The sequence below is a fragment of the Osmia lignaria genome, chromosome 10, assembly GCF_051020975.1.
Source record: "Osmia lignaria lignaria isolate PbOS001 chromosome 10, iyOsmLign1, whole genome shotgun sequence".
Taxonomy (NCBI): domain Eukaryota; kingdom Metazoa; phylum Arthropoda; class Insecta; order Hymenoptera; family Megachilidae; genus Osmia; species Osmia lignaria.
Window position 1 is genome coordinate 10,228,307 of NC_135041.1, and position 16,708 is coordinate 10,245,014.

The 16,708-nt window shown below is 41.2% G+C and overlaps 1 protein-coding gene across 6 annotated transcripts in view; it reads right to left on the minus strand.

Annotated features, from left to right (window-relative positions):
* The window catches only part of kek5 (leucine-rich repeat, immunoglobulin-like domain-containing kekkon 5 protein), a 239,796-nt gene that overhangs the window by 187,703 nt on the left and 35,385 nt on the right, over positions 1–16,708 (minus strand). The window lies entirely within an intron of this gene.

Sequence of the window (16,708 nt, forward strand, 5' to 3'; positions counted from 1 at the left end):
ATCCAGTGATGTCGAGAGTTGGATCACGGTACCGGTGACGGTCGACGTTGCAGCCTGGCATATCGAAAATTCGATTCGACGACGATCCTGTAAGTTTCCGTGCGAACAAGCACTTCCGTACGCGCCAAAGACCCCGCTCGGCTACTTTACGCGGGGCCGCGAATCTTATTGAAACTTTCTACCCGCCCTAACGTTCGCAGCTGATACGTCCGTTTTCAAAGTTGCAAAGTCCACGAGGAATTTCATGAATATTTGCAAGCTTTCCATTTCGATAGGCGAGAAGTAGAATTATTATTGACGGATTTCTAGGAAACTCTTCGATTTTCCGTTCGAAGAATTATGTTTCAAATTTCATTAGTGATAAGAAGATAATTGGAAAAGAATCATGTTCTCGATTAAAATTAATTTATCCATGATTCAGTCAGAGATCAACACACTTATTTCAAATCCAGAAACGTAATTACTTGCAACGCAACGAACACGAAGAAACCAACTCTGACAGGAAGATCTTCGCTCCCATTACTTTTATTTCAGCCCGCTCGGAAGATCCGTGTAAAAGACGTCCTGGCAGCCGGCAACGGATAATCTCCGACAGGAAGTAATGTATCCGGGTGAAATCTGGCCGCAGTAAAGGAGAGGTACGCCACGCCATAGCGAAAAGAAAATGTGCGGGTTTTATAGATGAGATCAATGATATTGGAAATTTCAAGAATCCAACTTTCGGCTCCAATTTCCACCTTTCCACCTTCCTTTCTCTTCCCGCTCGTTGCACTAAAGAAAATACTTTTCGCGTAACAACTACGCGTTAAACAAACGAAAAAGGTATTCTTCGAGGATAGATGCGTCGTTGAACAGTCAAGAAAATTTATGTGCATCCTTATTTTCGATCATGTTATACACACGTGGAATTCGAAGATTTATTGTAATTGTGTTTCCTGTCATTTTTGTGTTCATTCGAATCGGTTATCAGCCATTTTTACAGCAGTCACCGTGCCAGAACTTTAACGTGCAGAATTTACGTAAATAGTTGGAAATTGTAAATTCCGTTGACGTCTAACATAGTATTTTTAATTCAGACGGAAAACCAACATTTTATCGATCATTTCAACGACGTTGATATCTCGCTGCATCGAAACGGAAGAAACAAGCCGATAAAATGTCAGAGCTGCTAGTCGGTGACAAGCGATTTTTCGTGGAACTTCACTCGGAAGAATTTCACGTGACAAGTTTTCAAACGAACAAAACAAAGGCGTGTAACAACGTGAATTCAATTAGCATTACACGCGCAGGCTGTCGCTTGTAACACGCGCGTCAATCACGCGAAAATTCTGTTTTCCCGGCAACTTTCGTTCGTTCTCCGACCGGTGAAGTTTTCATATTCCATTCGTGCCGAACTTGGAAGTCCTCTCGAAACGCGCGGAAAGAGTGGAGAGAAAAATATAGTCAACGCTAGGCTTGAAATTCTGCTCAAGCAGTACCTTTCAGATTTTTCACACGGAAAGCACTTAATTGAGTTCAAACGAGGCTCAACGAGGTGGACGACCGGTAACGATCGTATCCCCTTTTCACCGCGACGATATTAAAATTTCAGATCGAAAGTTTTCATGGTGACGAGTCGAATCGCAATCGAATTTCTGTTCGAACACGCGTAAAATTTGCATCTCCCGGTTGAACTTTTGAGCGATCCGCGACTACCAAAATAGCTATCGCGAATTTGCACATTTTAAGAATGCTTCTCGGTTTGATTATTGGAAACGTTATAAGAGATAAGAAGGATACCTTCAGCTTTAATAAAAGATACAATATTTTATAAGAATTCATATTTGTAATTTTATAGCGATTGCTTTCAAATGCTTCTTTCTAGCAAAACAGGCCATGTTTTCTTTGGAAAATCGCGTTTTAAAAGACCCTTGATATTCTTATTTTCTGGCTGAAAGATTTCACCTTGAAGGAAGCTCCTCCCTGCATGAAATAAATTTCAAAGTTTCTGCCGCGTACGCGAACGCCTCTAAAGTCGGAACATATTCCCCTTTGCTACGAAAAATTATTCAACCTTCCGCCCTGCTGCTTCTCTGCTTCGAAGCATGATCCTTCGGAAGATCACTAAATTTACCGTACTTCGACCATACTAACTGCACATACCTCTCAGTATCGATTGCTTTTACAGACTCTAACGCGTCCAAGCAAAGCAAAGACACTAGGTACGTGGAATTTCTTTTGATAAAAAATTATCAGCCCCTCTCTGGGATCCGGTGATCGTTATCTCATGAAATTTCTTAGATATTAAATTCCGAGTTCAATTGAAACTTAAAAAAAAGAAAATCTTGATGACCCAGAATAAAGTCAGATTACGACGCGAGCTGAAATTAATTACTGCGGATGGAGCGATGGAAATTAAACGGTACGAAAGAATTTTGAAACCGCGATTTGTCTCGGCACATGGTAACGCGTCGACGCGTTCCAACTTGCTCCTCAAGCGAATTCCGATCCTCGGGAACTTAATTAAAGTAAGCGAAAGAAGGGAGTTTCTGACAACGTTTAATCGTTGCTCCAGAATATACATATATATCACTCTTGGCTAGCCGTGTTCCGTGTCACGGATGAAATACTTTCAAAGGTCCAGCCACGCTCCTATTTCACGAAGATTACCGAAAACATATGGGACGCGTGTCAAAAAAGAGCTGCGGAAACTCCAGACTGGAGTCTAGTCGAAAATATGTTAACGGGCTACCAGCTATGGGAACGCGAGTAGAGTTCTTTGAAGTTCCTCCTTTTTCTCCGGCCGTATTTTCTTCTGGTTGGAAATTTTCTTTACTGCGCCACCGCATCGGTTATACGAAAAGATGGAAACGCACGATGAAAATGGGAAAAGAAATAACTGAAATTTCTTCTTTTTTCATTTATAGAAGATTTTGCATTTATCACATGAAATTGAAATAAATTTGGATAGGTGAATATTTTGAGGGAAGAAGGAGAGAGAAATTAGAAATTAGTTTTTAAAGTCAAACGCATTCCGAACTGTGATGATAGAACTTTCTAAAGTATCGTACCATGGAACTTTGCGAAGTATTTGATACCCTTTAACCCGGAAATTTAGTAGTCTCGAACTTGTAATTCCTTGCATTCGAGAATTCCAGCTATTCACTTTCGATTCGATCAAAATCACGTGTATCTCTAGAATTCACAGAATTTTAACAGAATATAAAACTATTTATTAAAATAAATGACTTTTTAACATCCTCCTTCAGGATGAATAGAAAAAAATAGATCTAATGGTCGCTTGACTGCTCCGTTTCAGCGTCTTGTCTCGTCTGGTGAACGTCAGTGGCTCGATGACTGTTAATACGACTGTGCTTTCAAACTGATTTGACCCAGCATCCTAAACCATCTCGAAAATGGAGTCTCCCTTGACCGAACCACGAGAAGTTCTCCCTATCATTCTCCGGGTTTCAATGCTCTTGTTTTTGCAATAAAATCAAAGATTCAATTTAACAAAATATAAATATTAAATATTTTAGACACGGCTTGTACTCGGAATTCCCAAACAGTACATAAGACAAATTTAAGGGTAGGTTTTGAATAACCCAGCATCTGTTTCAAGGGTTAAGAACGTTCAAAGCACAGTTATTATCTGGTATAAATCGCTGTAACCGAGAGGGCAGTCGCCATGGTAGAGTTGCAAACTAGAGAACGAACGAAAAATCGCAAACAAAAGAGAAGAAGGTACGGCGATTGCGAAGAAGAGTAAAAAGGGAGGACTCGCGTTATTTACTCGTCCGGTACTTGACACCGTCGCTCTCGTTTCTCGACTATTCGTTGGGATACAGGGGATTCGATTTCGCCGCGAGTGCGAGTAAATTACGACGGCGAAGTAATAAAGTAGAGTGCACGGTATAGGCGTGCGATACGCGACGATCTTCTTTCGCCTCTGCGTGACGTTTCCTCGAGCAGTGTTTCGAATAATTACACGTGTACCACAGGAAAAATTATAATTACAGTATGAAAAAACGTTCTAACGTGCGAAACGCTAAGTTTCAAACGATCCAAGTAAACAAAGTTGTAGACATTGGTGGATCAAGACAGATCTATCCATCCGCCTTATCGAGTTCAAATTTATTCAAAATAATACACGGCGTCGTATAATGTTAGTGTGAAGCAATCTTTACCAGTTCTAAGGGAATACGAAATGAAGACCCATCATCGTACACGCGCGATAGAGGTCTCATGAGAAATCAAAGCACCGCATGTGCGTAACGATGGTAACGACTATGCTATACTTCCATAGGGACGTATACTTTACTTTATTAAAATTTATCCCCTACTAGTTATCACTTTATCAATCACTCTTTGCATCAATACTAAATTTTCTCCGTTCTACAAGCATTAAATTAGTCTCTACATTAATTATTTTAAAACTTCTTGTATCATCAACAACAAAGCAAGTAATCGCAAAAAACTGTCTTTCGATCGGTATTTCTACGTAGCAAAATCGCGATCTCGATAGAAACGCGTTCTGTTCGTGAAAAAAACCGCGCCTATCCGCTTCGTGCACCTTGATGCACGCGACAATATGCTGTACTCGTCGGTGAGCAAAACCGACAACTTTTTTCCGGTCGCGCGTAAATGCACTCGTTTCGATCGCGAGAGTGGTCGCCGAGGGCACTCGCCTATGGCTCGCAAGTGGAAGACACGGGGAAAAAGCATTTGCGAGGAGTTTCTCTACTGCCTTGCATACAGCTGCAAAAGGATCGCGGCTGGCAACTTTGACCTTTGAACCGGAAGTAAACATCGAACAGGTCGCCGCGGCTCCGAAGTTATTCGAATGAGACTCGGACCCCGTTAACGGGCGCAGGTATGCGCGAGCACCGCGCGGTATCGCGGCGGAATAGAGGGAAAATCCTTTGAAACGAACCACGAAAGGGAAAAATTCATGTTGACATTTCAAGTTGAAAATGGCATGGCACATGCGAAAAGGAATTTCGGTGTTTCGCTGGATATTGGTTCCTCTGGCGAAAAAAGAAACACGCACAGATGCGGAGAAGAAATGGAAAGAGGTATGTACACTTTCTAAATTTAGAATTTGAGCGATATTATTTTATATTATTTCAGTTATGATTAAACTGGGAACATATATTGCGAGACAGGCAATCAAAGGATAACAATTACTAGAACTTTCGAACGGTCTATTTACGTCGGTACACTATCTAAACTCTCCATGCCGGCGCGGCAGAGAAAAGTAAAAACCACGGGGATCATTATGCGATCGCAAACATTTGTCAACCTTCAGCGGTGCATTAAATATGGACTCCTCCGCGAACATGAAAATTCATCGTCACGTCGCACGCCACGGGGCTGTCAACGAATTAATGCCGCCCTTTAAAGAGATTTACTCGAGAAACGTACGGCTCACTCGCGTTCGTTTCCTGGAACGTCGACGATTTCTCTTTGAGTTTCGTACATTTGCATGCTGCAACAAAACACCATTTCATTACGAGAAGAGAAATTAAAATGTCCGCGAATTGTACTATCTGCTCCGTGTCTTTTATTTTCACCTACAAAAGCAGGTCAACCTGTTAATATTATTTAGCTTTATTTCATACCATTTAAGCGTTCGTTGGTGATATTTGTCAGAAACGAGGCCAAACACATGGTCGCAAGTGGGAAAGTTAGAAAATCGAAGAGATGAAGATTCATCTAACAATATCGTATGTCTCTGACGTTCGTGCGGTGAATATCGTGTCCAGCGGTCAGCATTGAACAGATATTCGCAATTTGACCGATTTCCATCGTTTCCACGAGCAAATACCGACGTTTGATTCAGCCAGCGAGATGATGTAAAGTATAAACACAGCGTGCAACGCCAAACTCGAGGTCCTTTGTGAATTTCCTATCGTCGATTAGCATTTTGGAACACCACGAACGGTAATTAAACGCTTTCTTGCTTTCTTATTCAAAATTCTCATGGACTTTTTACCCCTTTATTGGACCGTTAGTTTTGCAATATAACAACAATAATTACCTCATAATACCAATTAATTTTGATAGGTTTCCGATATTTCAATATTTCATCAATATTCGTTATTTTTTTGAATTCAATTTCCCTATCTACATTTTAGTACAAAATATCTCCACTGTTGATTCAAGCTAACAAAATATTATATTTCTGTCAAACTCATGCATGTAACAACACAACTTTATTAAATTTCAACCCTAGGAACCATATTATTTTCGCACAACAAACATTACTCGGGCTAGCATCGAGGAATATCGATGTATATTAATACCATTTTAAAATGTAAAATCGAACGAAACGACACCGTCGATGCAGCGGACGGGCAGGAGGCGAAATATTTCCGGAGAAATAAATTTTTCGTTGCGCCTGCATGGACCGTGTCACGAGAGCGTCAAAATAACACGCTGTTTACTCAGCGCCACGGTTCATCCAAACATTTTTATTCCGGCTCTCGTTGCTGTAATTTTTATTACAACCGGTCGAAAATGCAGCTTTCCCGAAACTCGTGCGTCGCGAAATCATCGAACCTCTGTGAACCGTACGATTTTTGTAGCAATTCCAGGCGTGTTCATTCACAGGTCAACGGTATTTGGCACGCGTTCAAAAGGTGCGGCACAATCGAGGATCAAGCATTCCCGTGTCGTCTAGCCGGTTTGCATGGCGCCGAATAACCAGCTGACAGATCATTCGTCACAGAGGGGCTCTCGCGTGTCACATACCCTTCGTGTAAACGTCTGGCGGAATTGGCAGCGTCTTCTCGTCATCGTCAGTCATCCCCTCTGCTTGTTCTACGCGGTTCGTGCACACCTAACCGGCTATTAAGCTCTAGCTATCCTAATTTAGTATCGCGGAGAAACAGAGGAAAGCACGTATCGCGAACAGCAGCAGAGGCAGCAGTAGCAGCTTTTAGCTCGAGGCGGCTCTACCATTTTTAATGCTCGCTAGCAAGCTCTGCCAGCTGGATACCCTGAGGAATGGGGTTACAACGCGGCCCGGCATTTCACCAGAGACCGTGTGGCCCTTGCATCAGACACCGAAGCAAGAGGGCGAGCAGAAAAGATTGTACGCTTGGGTACACTCGGCTGTACCGTAGGCGTCATTCGGCTAAAGAATAAGTGTAGGGAAAAGCCTCCTACCATTTGCCTCTGATTTTGGGAAAACCTAGGGAGAGAGCCTAACCTTTTCCTTCGCTTCCTCTCAACTAAAAGAAATCACCTTCAGCCTACTTTATTTCGTTAAAGCAGCGTCCCGGACACCATACGTTTTATGGATTCAACGCATTGAACACAGGAGACTTCATTTTTCATCTCGTATACTTGTCTCCTGGTGTCTGTTTTTTAATTCGCCTTTCTACTTTCGACGGCATCCTTGTTACGCGAGTTTACACCTTAAAGTCTCCCCTCGGTACCTTTGTTCGAGGTGAAAGCATTTTCATCACGTTACGGCTCCCTTGGATATAATGCATCCCGTGCAAGTTTTACGCTATCCCTGCGTTACATAGTTGAAAACGCGGATGATATTTAATGTTGGCTTGGAAATTACACCGCTGAAGATATGAGAACAGTATCGGTTAAATGTAGTCTTTATCGAATGTCAGTTTCTGATAGGGTACACTGTCTGTGTTGATGAAAGGTCATTTGATAAATAATTTATCGTTACAAATGATTCTCTTCTTTTATGACGATTATTATCACTCATTCCATTCTTGCATCAGCGACTTGACGTCACTTTCCATGAAGTAGATATCACTAAGGCGTTCAAAGGGACTTGCTACGCGTTAGTTCCGGTTAATTAGAAATTCTCGGTAATGGAACGTCGGATTGCGAGCGGGACAGTGCAAAGAGAAAGGAAAATGAAGGAAGTACGGCGTGCGTGATGCTATTATTTTCCTTGCAGTAATTAATTGTCATCCCTGGCCGGAGAAAAAACGAGGGAGCACCAGCTGTCACGAGAAGACAGCGGAAGCCTTACATTTCCAATACCATCTCGTCCGTAATTTCTCGCCGACAGTCTGTGCTCGACCGCGACTCGTAATGTTCCTTCAGTTTAATCCTTTTTTGTGAAATTATGATCTTCGGAGTCACATTTAACCGAGGCCAATAGTTTCGTTCCGGAACGTGGCTGCTGCTCGGCCCCATTTTGCCAGGTATAGATCATTTTCACCGACTTTATCAGCGATTCGATTCGCTAAAATCCGAGTATAAAATCGATTCGACGCTACTGGCCGTGCTTGCTTTGCCAAATTGCTCGATTTTGCTGATTTTATTCATTTAATTTATTCCTTCATTTAACGGTCTTACGCCTTTTTATCTAATTAATGGCGCGAACTTGTCTGGGATTATAACACAGATTTAGTTGCAACAGATATCAGGGTAGAAAGGAATTTTATTCTTCACCTTCCACTTATTTTCGCACTAATTTCAGCTGTACCATTAATTGAGAAATATTCAGTATCATTTGTCGTGAACCTTTTTTCCAACTATTGCTAGAGATTAATCGTGTTCTCGAATGCTCTTATCATAAACCCAACCTTCATAGCTCGCAATATTGTTTGTTAGCTTCCCACCGTCGTCCACAGAAAATGATCGTATAAAAGCATTCGTTTGTTCGACTGGTCGTTCTTGATTCCAGGAACAGGCGTCCTGGATCCGTGGTGCGAATATAAGCGACCACGCGACGGTGTCGTAATTTTCGGTGTAAAATCGTAGCAGCTGGTGCTCGAATCGTCACCCTTTAATCCCTCGGTTCCTTTTTCTCGCTAGAATCCGTGTAGCAGGGAGTTTACGGAACGGATCTGGCGCCATGCGAACGGAATCCTCTCGAAGAGTAATCCATTCTTAAATTAAACCCGTTTCAATAACAGTTTGTACACCGTTCATACGTGTATACAAAGAAAATTTCTACTAAAATGGAGTACAATCCGGAAATAAATAAAAAATTGAATATATATCGTTATTATCCTCTTGTAGCTACCCTTTGACAAAAGGTTTCTTCATTCCGCGCAAAGAATTAAACACGATTGCGTCGGGGTAACAAAAAATCACGTTGATTCAGAATCGAGATTGAGGATTAACGTTGAAATAGCGTCGCAACGAGGAACACCGGAGTAACGTACGAGCAAAAATTACGGCAGCCCAGCGTTTGAAAGACAAGAGGAGGATAAAGAGTGACGCTTCGAGACTCGAGGAGAGCCCCGTGCAGCAAGTATTTATACGTGAAGCACATCGTCGAGAGCGATAAAGGGGAGCAAGGCTTTGCTGAAAGAATTTCGAGGAAGTTGAATAGAGCGTGAGGAGAAAGAGGGCGAAGGATTAGAGAATAAGCTGCGGAGAAAAGGAGCTTACGGGAGCTCGGTTGAAAGTGCTGACCGTTTGGTGCCCTATTACTTTGAAAATAGAAAATTATCAGCTCAACCTGAATCTTTCGAAACGAGAATACCTCGTCTCTGTCTCTTGTTTCGATGGATAATTAACGCCAAACGCTTTTTTCCTAATCGATTAATCATGGATTCTATGCTCGTATGCTACGAAAAGCGCTTTGCAACCGATACGGTGTACGTGAATAAATTATAAGCACCAATCGATACCAGCTGTCTAAAGGGACAAAATGTCTGACCAAGTATAGGCTTGGAAGCTAATATTATAGTTTCTCATAGTTAGTATACCACAGATAGCTTACCGTTCGAATACTAGCGATGAATTTTGCATGCGTTCAAAAGACCAATCGTGATACGTTAACAAGTTTGCCCGATCAGTATTATCAAAGTTCGATCGCACATGCACTAAGACTTGTATACTTTATGCTTCTCTCGTTATCAATAATTCTCGTATACTTCGAACAATAACAGACTGTAACAAAGTTTCAACTAATAAAATTCAAATATCTATCGAACGAAATCACGTTGAAGGCGGTAACGCCTGAATCTTTTAAGCGGGTCTTAAAATATCGTAGGAAAAGGGGCTGCTGGTTCGACTGGACTGGACTACTATCGATACAGTAACTCTGGTGAACTCTAGAAATAAATCGAGCAGAGCTGGTAGTTTGAAAGATTTTCCGACAGTTACTTCGTAAAATGTATCCGAGTACTTTGACGCTTGATGTTCTCGAAGCCTTTAGGAGGAGTGTCCACTTTTCCGATGGTATTCCTCACTTTCATGGACACAGGGGTGACGGTGGATGGTTGTGAACGGTAGGGGGTGGTCGCTTTTCTTCTTTGGGCCGCGCTTTCAGCGTTAAAAGCGACTACTGAATGGCCGCGAGCCCCTCGTAGATCGAGTGGCCCCTACCCGTCGCAGCTAGCGAGCTCCAACTGTTGAAGTTTTCACGCCATTGACGCCCGTGGGGATTAAGGCGAGCATACGAGCCAGCTTTGCTTTGTCGCTGATCCTCAATAAAGTTGGATTACGCTGAAAATGTCGATTCAATTGGGCTCATCGGCTAGATTGAAAGAGGCCAGACACAGGAAGGGCAACCAAGCGCTAACTACAGTCGGGGTTACGGTTCAATGCCGAGCGTTAAACACACGTTACCGATCGAATGTCTTCATACAATCGCGGTGTTTGCGTTTCTCAAATCAATGGACACCGCTATCGAACGTCCTGTAATATCGAGCCATTATGAAGGGGAAGCAAAAGTTGAAGAACACTGGAAATGGAGAACTACTTTTCGCTTGATACGTTGAAAAAAATTTCACTATTTTCCACTTATTTTCACTCTATACATTTCAGGTATTTTTAAAAGTGCCACAGTGTCATATGTCATATTTTTAGACTCCGAATTAATTAACGTGTGAATAAATCACACAAACTTTGATGAATCTAATTATACTATTGGTGAAATATCACTCAAAGGGATAGTAATACGGTTTGGATTGATTATTGAAATTTTAATTTTAACGCGGTAAATTCTAGGAATTAATGTCTTAATGCAGAAGATGATCCGATAGATGCGTATAATTAGCAAGGTCTGTAGATTCATATCGGCTGAATGGATCAAAGTAGATTCAACGTGAATTGGTAGATTGTTCAGGGCGAAATAGAGGGAGTGGTTGATGCTTTTGGCGAGTATCTCTGTCAACTATCGCATCGATAATCCGATAATACCGAAGGAATAATTGAGTGGTAGTAGTGAACAGAGCACACGGTAGAATTTCCTGTCCAGTTGTCGGTTCTGGCTTCGACGTGTGCCTAACGTAAGCTATGGCGTGGTTTCGCGGTAGTTGAGGTCCGCAGGCTTGATAGAATAACTAAGCATCGACTTCCAACGACAAACAGTTACTTGAAAGTCAATTATTAGCATTCCTACTGGTGTACCACACCGTGTTTTCGAAATACATCGCGGTCGTATGAGTTTTTGTGTACCTAACGATTCGTTTCCTCATGCGTTTCCATCTTTTCAAATTTTTAAATTCACAAAATTATACCCGACGTGCCTCCATCACCATCACCTTATCGCGATCATTCTGTCTCGAGATATTCATTCAGAATTTACAATTTATTCTTTTTTTTATCTAGATACGGTAGTTTTAATTTCATTAATTCAGACAGGATATAATACTGTTTCTTTTCAAGAAATAATAACCTTTCAAGACTTCTTAGATTCCAAGAAACTTTCATCAGGATTACGCATCGATACGATTCCAAATTCTCCGCCGACTGAGCCGTTTGATTACAAGGAGAAAGAAAATATAGAATGTCCATCGACAACAAAGCGATACAATGAAAGGTCAAACGATCGATAGCGAAGAAAGACAAGGAGGTCAGCGTTCGCTAATTGGCTATGACGTTTATTCCTTCTTTGCCAATGAATTCCAGCCAGCAGGGTCGATTATGGCCTCTTAAATCGTGAGATGACCCTTCCGAGCTTTCTACGATCGGAGCATCGTAAATTGGGATTACGTCGTTCGCGAACTCGCTGGAAAATGTGGTAATTTGGTATCGACAGGACGTACCTTCGATCCCAAGCCACCGCAACTGTCGAGCATGCGGGCCATTGTTTCGCGTTTCACGATCGAATCAAGTTCAGTTTCCACTCGAATGTTCCGCAATGCCGCGACCACACTTGCTGTTTCCACTTGCTAGCAACGTGCTAGCACACATTTCCACTCTCCTGCTCAGGCCTGTACCCGCCACCCCGGTGTGGACATGCTGGCGAACTTTTGACGTAGGCAATGACCGACGCAATTTGCTCCAAGGGCTTTCTACTTCAAAGGAACCGTGCATGAGCCCCCATTACATTTATGCCAAGCCGATCTGTATTTACTCTTCTACAACGAAATTTCATTGGCCAGCAACCGTACCGCAAGATATTTGCAACCTCGATGAAACTTGTTGGCTGGCTAACATCGTGATAACAATAAAACTTTCTCCTCGTCACCGTTAACAGAAAGTAATCGTCCGAGGGCACGATGGACCTTTTACACCATAAAGAGCTCATCTATTGTGTTCTACCAACTTTCCCATTACAGTTAAAAGTTAAAAATAGTTATGATAGACAGAATTTCTGCCGTTTGTACTTAATCAATTTACAAATTTATTAAATCTATTTGACTTCCAAATTTCATTAAGTTTCACCTACTCTTTGGTGGATCGCTAATTTCCTAGCTAAATTGTCTACAATTGTCAAAGTTGAATTATAATGTAATCTGTGTAGAATTTAATTTCTTGTTGAAAACAATTCAATTCTCTGTGCTCGAACTTTGCATCGCAGGATAGCAAAGCAATTAAACAGACTCGTAAGTAGGTACAGAGAACGCGTAACAGTTAATCGGTTCTTCGAATTACTCTTTCAGCAGGTACCAAGTCAAATATCGAGTAGAGTGCAAACTATTCCAAAATAATGCAACGCGAGATTGTTTTCACAGGCGATCGAAGGATCAAACGAGCGAATAAATTTGTAAGGGTTGATTAACGGTTAAAATATTTAAATTAAAAACACTCGTGTATTATAGAATCACTGAATTTGAATAAAAAGGAAAGTCAAAGTGTGTACAGTTTCCTATCTGTACCTTCTGCATTTCAAACGATCAAACGAGCGAATAAATTTGTAAAGGTTCATTTACTGTCAAAATCATTTAGGCGAAGGTACTTGTAAATTATAGTACCATCATTTCAACTTCAATTTTCTACTTTTCTCGCTATATCGTGGCCCACCTATTGTGGTATACCTCGTATATCTGAAATAAAGAACCAAACTTGTAAAACTTGATTTACAGTTAAAATATCTTTGGATTCCCAGTCTGGGAGTGCATAAAGTTACTAGCTCTTAATCTTTCGTCCTCTGTAGCGATTGATGTATCCAGAATTTATATACGAGACGGCACGTGCACCGGGAAATTTACAACCTTTGGGGTTCCAGTTTCTCTTCACCTCGGCGACTACACCTTCCCGTGGCAAACCAGAAGGTAACCCACGGTAGGGAATACTGGTCAAAGGTAAACATTTCGTGCACCGATGCATCGCTCCATTCGCCACCTCCCCGACATATAACTTTCGAGGAACGTCTCGCAAAGAAGACGCGGTTTACATTCCCGAAGAATGTTGGAACGAAAGAAGAAAATAAACAGACAATTCAAACTTCGCGTCGAGTACAGGTACTGGTGGCGTTATGCGTTTCGAAGTTTCTAGAAAACACGAGATAAATTTTTAATTTGACCACACAACCGGAAAATGCAACTTCACGTTTAAACTGACAGATCATGACCTTTCGAAAAACTTGTACTTTGGTACCGAAACGAAACTTTTCATCTGCTTTAGTTCGGAATGGACGCGTTTTAAAGTTTGCCGTTTATCATTAACCCTTTGCCGTTTAATCGTTATTTTTTTATAATAATATTTTAGAAGCGTAAGCTCCTTTTTCAGGATTATTTCATATTAATTTAACGAGGATATTACCTGTTTTTCAAGGTTCAATCAATCTTATTTTCTACATTCGATAATAATTTGTTCGTTTTGTGGAACTTTTAAAAGCCATTTTAACCGGCGGAACATCAATCACACGTATTCCACCGTTAATTCTCCAGAAGCTTTCCCAGCGAAGGGTCCGTCGAATTTTAAGTTTTAAGAATCAGCGACCCGAAACCAGACCTGAATATGCAACAGCCGAGAGCAACGAGGGATCGCTCGTTTTTTCTTTTTCATCCCTGTTTACCATTTGTTTTCTTGCTTTGTCCTTAAATATCATTTCATTTTACAAAAAGTAACTTCAGAACATTTAGTGTCTTTTACGAGATTTTTCTATTTTCCACCGGTTTAGAATTACAGTTTAATTCTGAAATTTTTCATATAATGTTACAGAAATAAATTTCATTATGCATATGATCAATCAAAATACCGCCCCTTTGATCGCGCTAGCCTGGTGCAATGAACAAGCTGCACACCTACACGCGACGAGCCCGCTCAAATTCAATCCCCAACGGCAAATAACGATCGTGGTGCCCGATTAGCAATTATAATTACCGAGCTATTATACCGTTGGAGCAGTCGCGTGGCCATTACTAGACGATTCGTTAAAAATTTCAAAGCGCGTCCGGTGATCGTTTTTCTCCTTTCCCTTTCTCTCTTTTCCTCGTCGACTGGTGCCTTCCTTTTGCATCCAGGTCGTTGTTCGCGTCGCGGTTCGCGACCTGCACAAAAAGCAACTGCAAATGCCCGATTGCCCGTGCATCGAACCCATCGACACAGGGTAAACACCATGGCCCGCGGTGAATACAGCTTCGCGTGGACAGAAATGAGAAGCGTGTTCCATTTCGTCGAAATAATGATTATTACCGGGCCATTTTGCAGCCGGAACGTTCCAGTAAATGGCACCAAATCAAAAAGATCAACCGACACGAAAGTCTTTCGTCTTTGTACGTTAATGGTAAATCGGTTGTAAAAATTTCGAGACAAAAAAAGAAAGGAACATTCTATTTCTAATACCATTTCGCGAATGTTAGTATCAGTTAAGCACACTTCATATTTCGAGTCTTGTTTCGCCCAACTGTGGAAATAAAAGGATAACATTGTTCTTGTACGGTTTGTCGTAAAAATTCTCTCTTAAAATTCTAACCATCATCCGCGTACACTCCAGAATTCCATGCTCGCAAAGCAGTGGCAGCCCTTAAGAACACTTGCGCGTGCAAACACACACACGAAGCACGCACGCATTTGAAGAATTCAGACTCTCTCTCTCTCTCTCTCTCTCTCTCGCTCTTCGAACATTTCAACCACGTCGAGGCTCGCTTGAAAAAACTCAGAGCCGCAACAATATGAAACAGTTAAAAAGTTAAGCCCCCTTTAGCCGTCCTAACACGCGTGAGCGACTCTGTTTACGTCATTCGCGAACCGTGGCATGTACAAACAATACATGTTAACTCGGTTTTGAGCTGTAAACGTATACGTGTACAATAAACAAAGAAAATCGAAAGGAAAAGGAAAGAAAAATAGAAAAGCAAAGAGAAAATGTGCTTCGATCTGGTTTGCACATGTTACAGATTCGACAAACGTGCACGGAGAACGTACCAGGATATAGGGGTTAACGGAAGATATACGTGAAAAATAGTGGCCGTTCTCTAATACAGCCGCTCATGATTTATGGTTCGAACATGATGCCGTTTGTAATGGCTAAGCGATAAACCGGAAGCTCGTGCGATGTAATTTCTCTCACGGAACTATCTATTCATGGATCGTCTCTGATAATGGAGAAACCGTTTTGCCAGCCCTTAAAGAATAACCAATTACAATTTTCATTACAATCGTCTATCTAATAGGTACATGCCATACATTTTTTATTTTAATATCTACAATTAATTTGTTGTAAAATCGCACAATGGTATATTTACTGAAATTCATAAACGTCACAAGAATGGCATTGCGTTGAGAAGTGATAAAGAAAATTTCGTATGTGTTACCTCAATGTTGCAGCAGTTCATAGAGATTTACCGAGGCGGCATAATATGATTCTCAAGTAATCTTGTATCAGAACATTTTCACGGTACAATCACTGCTTTAGCTCAGACAGACTATTTTCACTGGACGTTTCATTTTATCGTTGAAAACGGCGAAGATTTTTTGGACGATAAGGTTGGCTGCCGTTTTATGTACACTGTTAGATCGAGGCGAGCGCGTAACATCAGCCGGTTTTATTCTTCCTAAATGTACTCGAGTGCTCGTTAAATATAGCGTTTAAAATTCTGAGCAGCCTTATCTTAGTGCTCGTCGATACGGATAAAAACCTTTCAAGCTTGACTCCCCCGTAACGCCGTGTAATTAAATTACGCAAGTAATTCGAGCGAACAATACGGAGGCACCGAAATATGTCTCAGTTGGGAATACAAGGACCGTTAAGGGGTTCGAGGGCGTTTGATATATTGAACCGAACGAACATCGACCTCTTACCTTGTTCTACTCTACCGAACGGAAAGTTAGTAATCTTAAACGATCTCAGCCGAATTTCGTGAACTTTGAGTCATTAGCCAACTATTGGCCGATAGAGCGTCGGTAAATTATGATATAAATTATAGCGTCTGTTCTACTTTCCTAAATTGGGTCCTTTGTGCGAATAATTATGCGAAGAATATCAATAAAATCTATCTATCTGCTAAATTCGAAATTGCAGTGTTTAATAAATGAAATATTTTTTAAATCATGTCGACACAAAAATCAAAATAACGATTAAGTAGAATAATAAACGGGTAACTCCTAAACTTATTGTTAG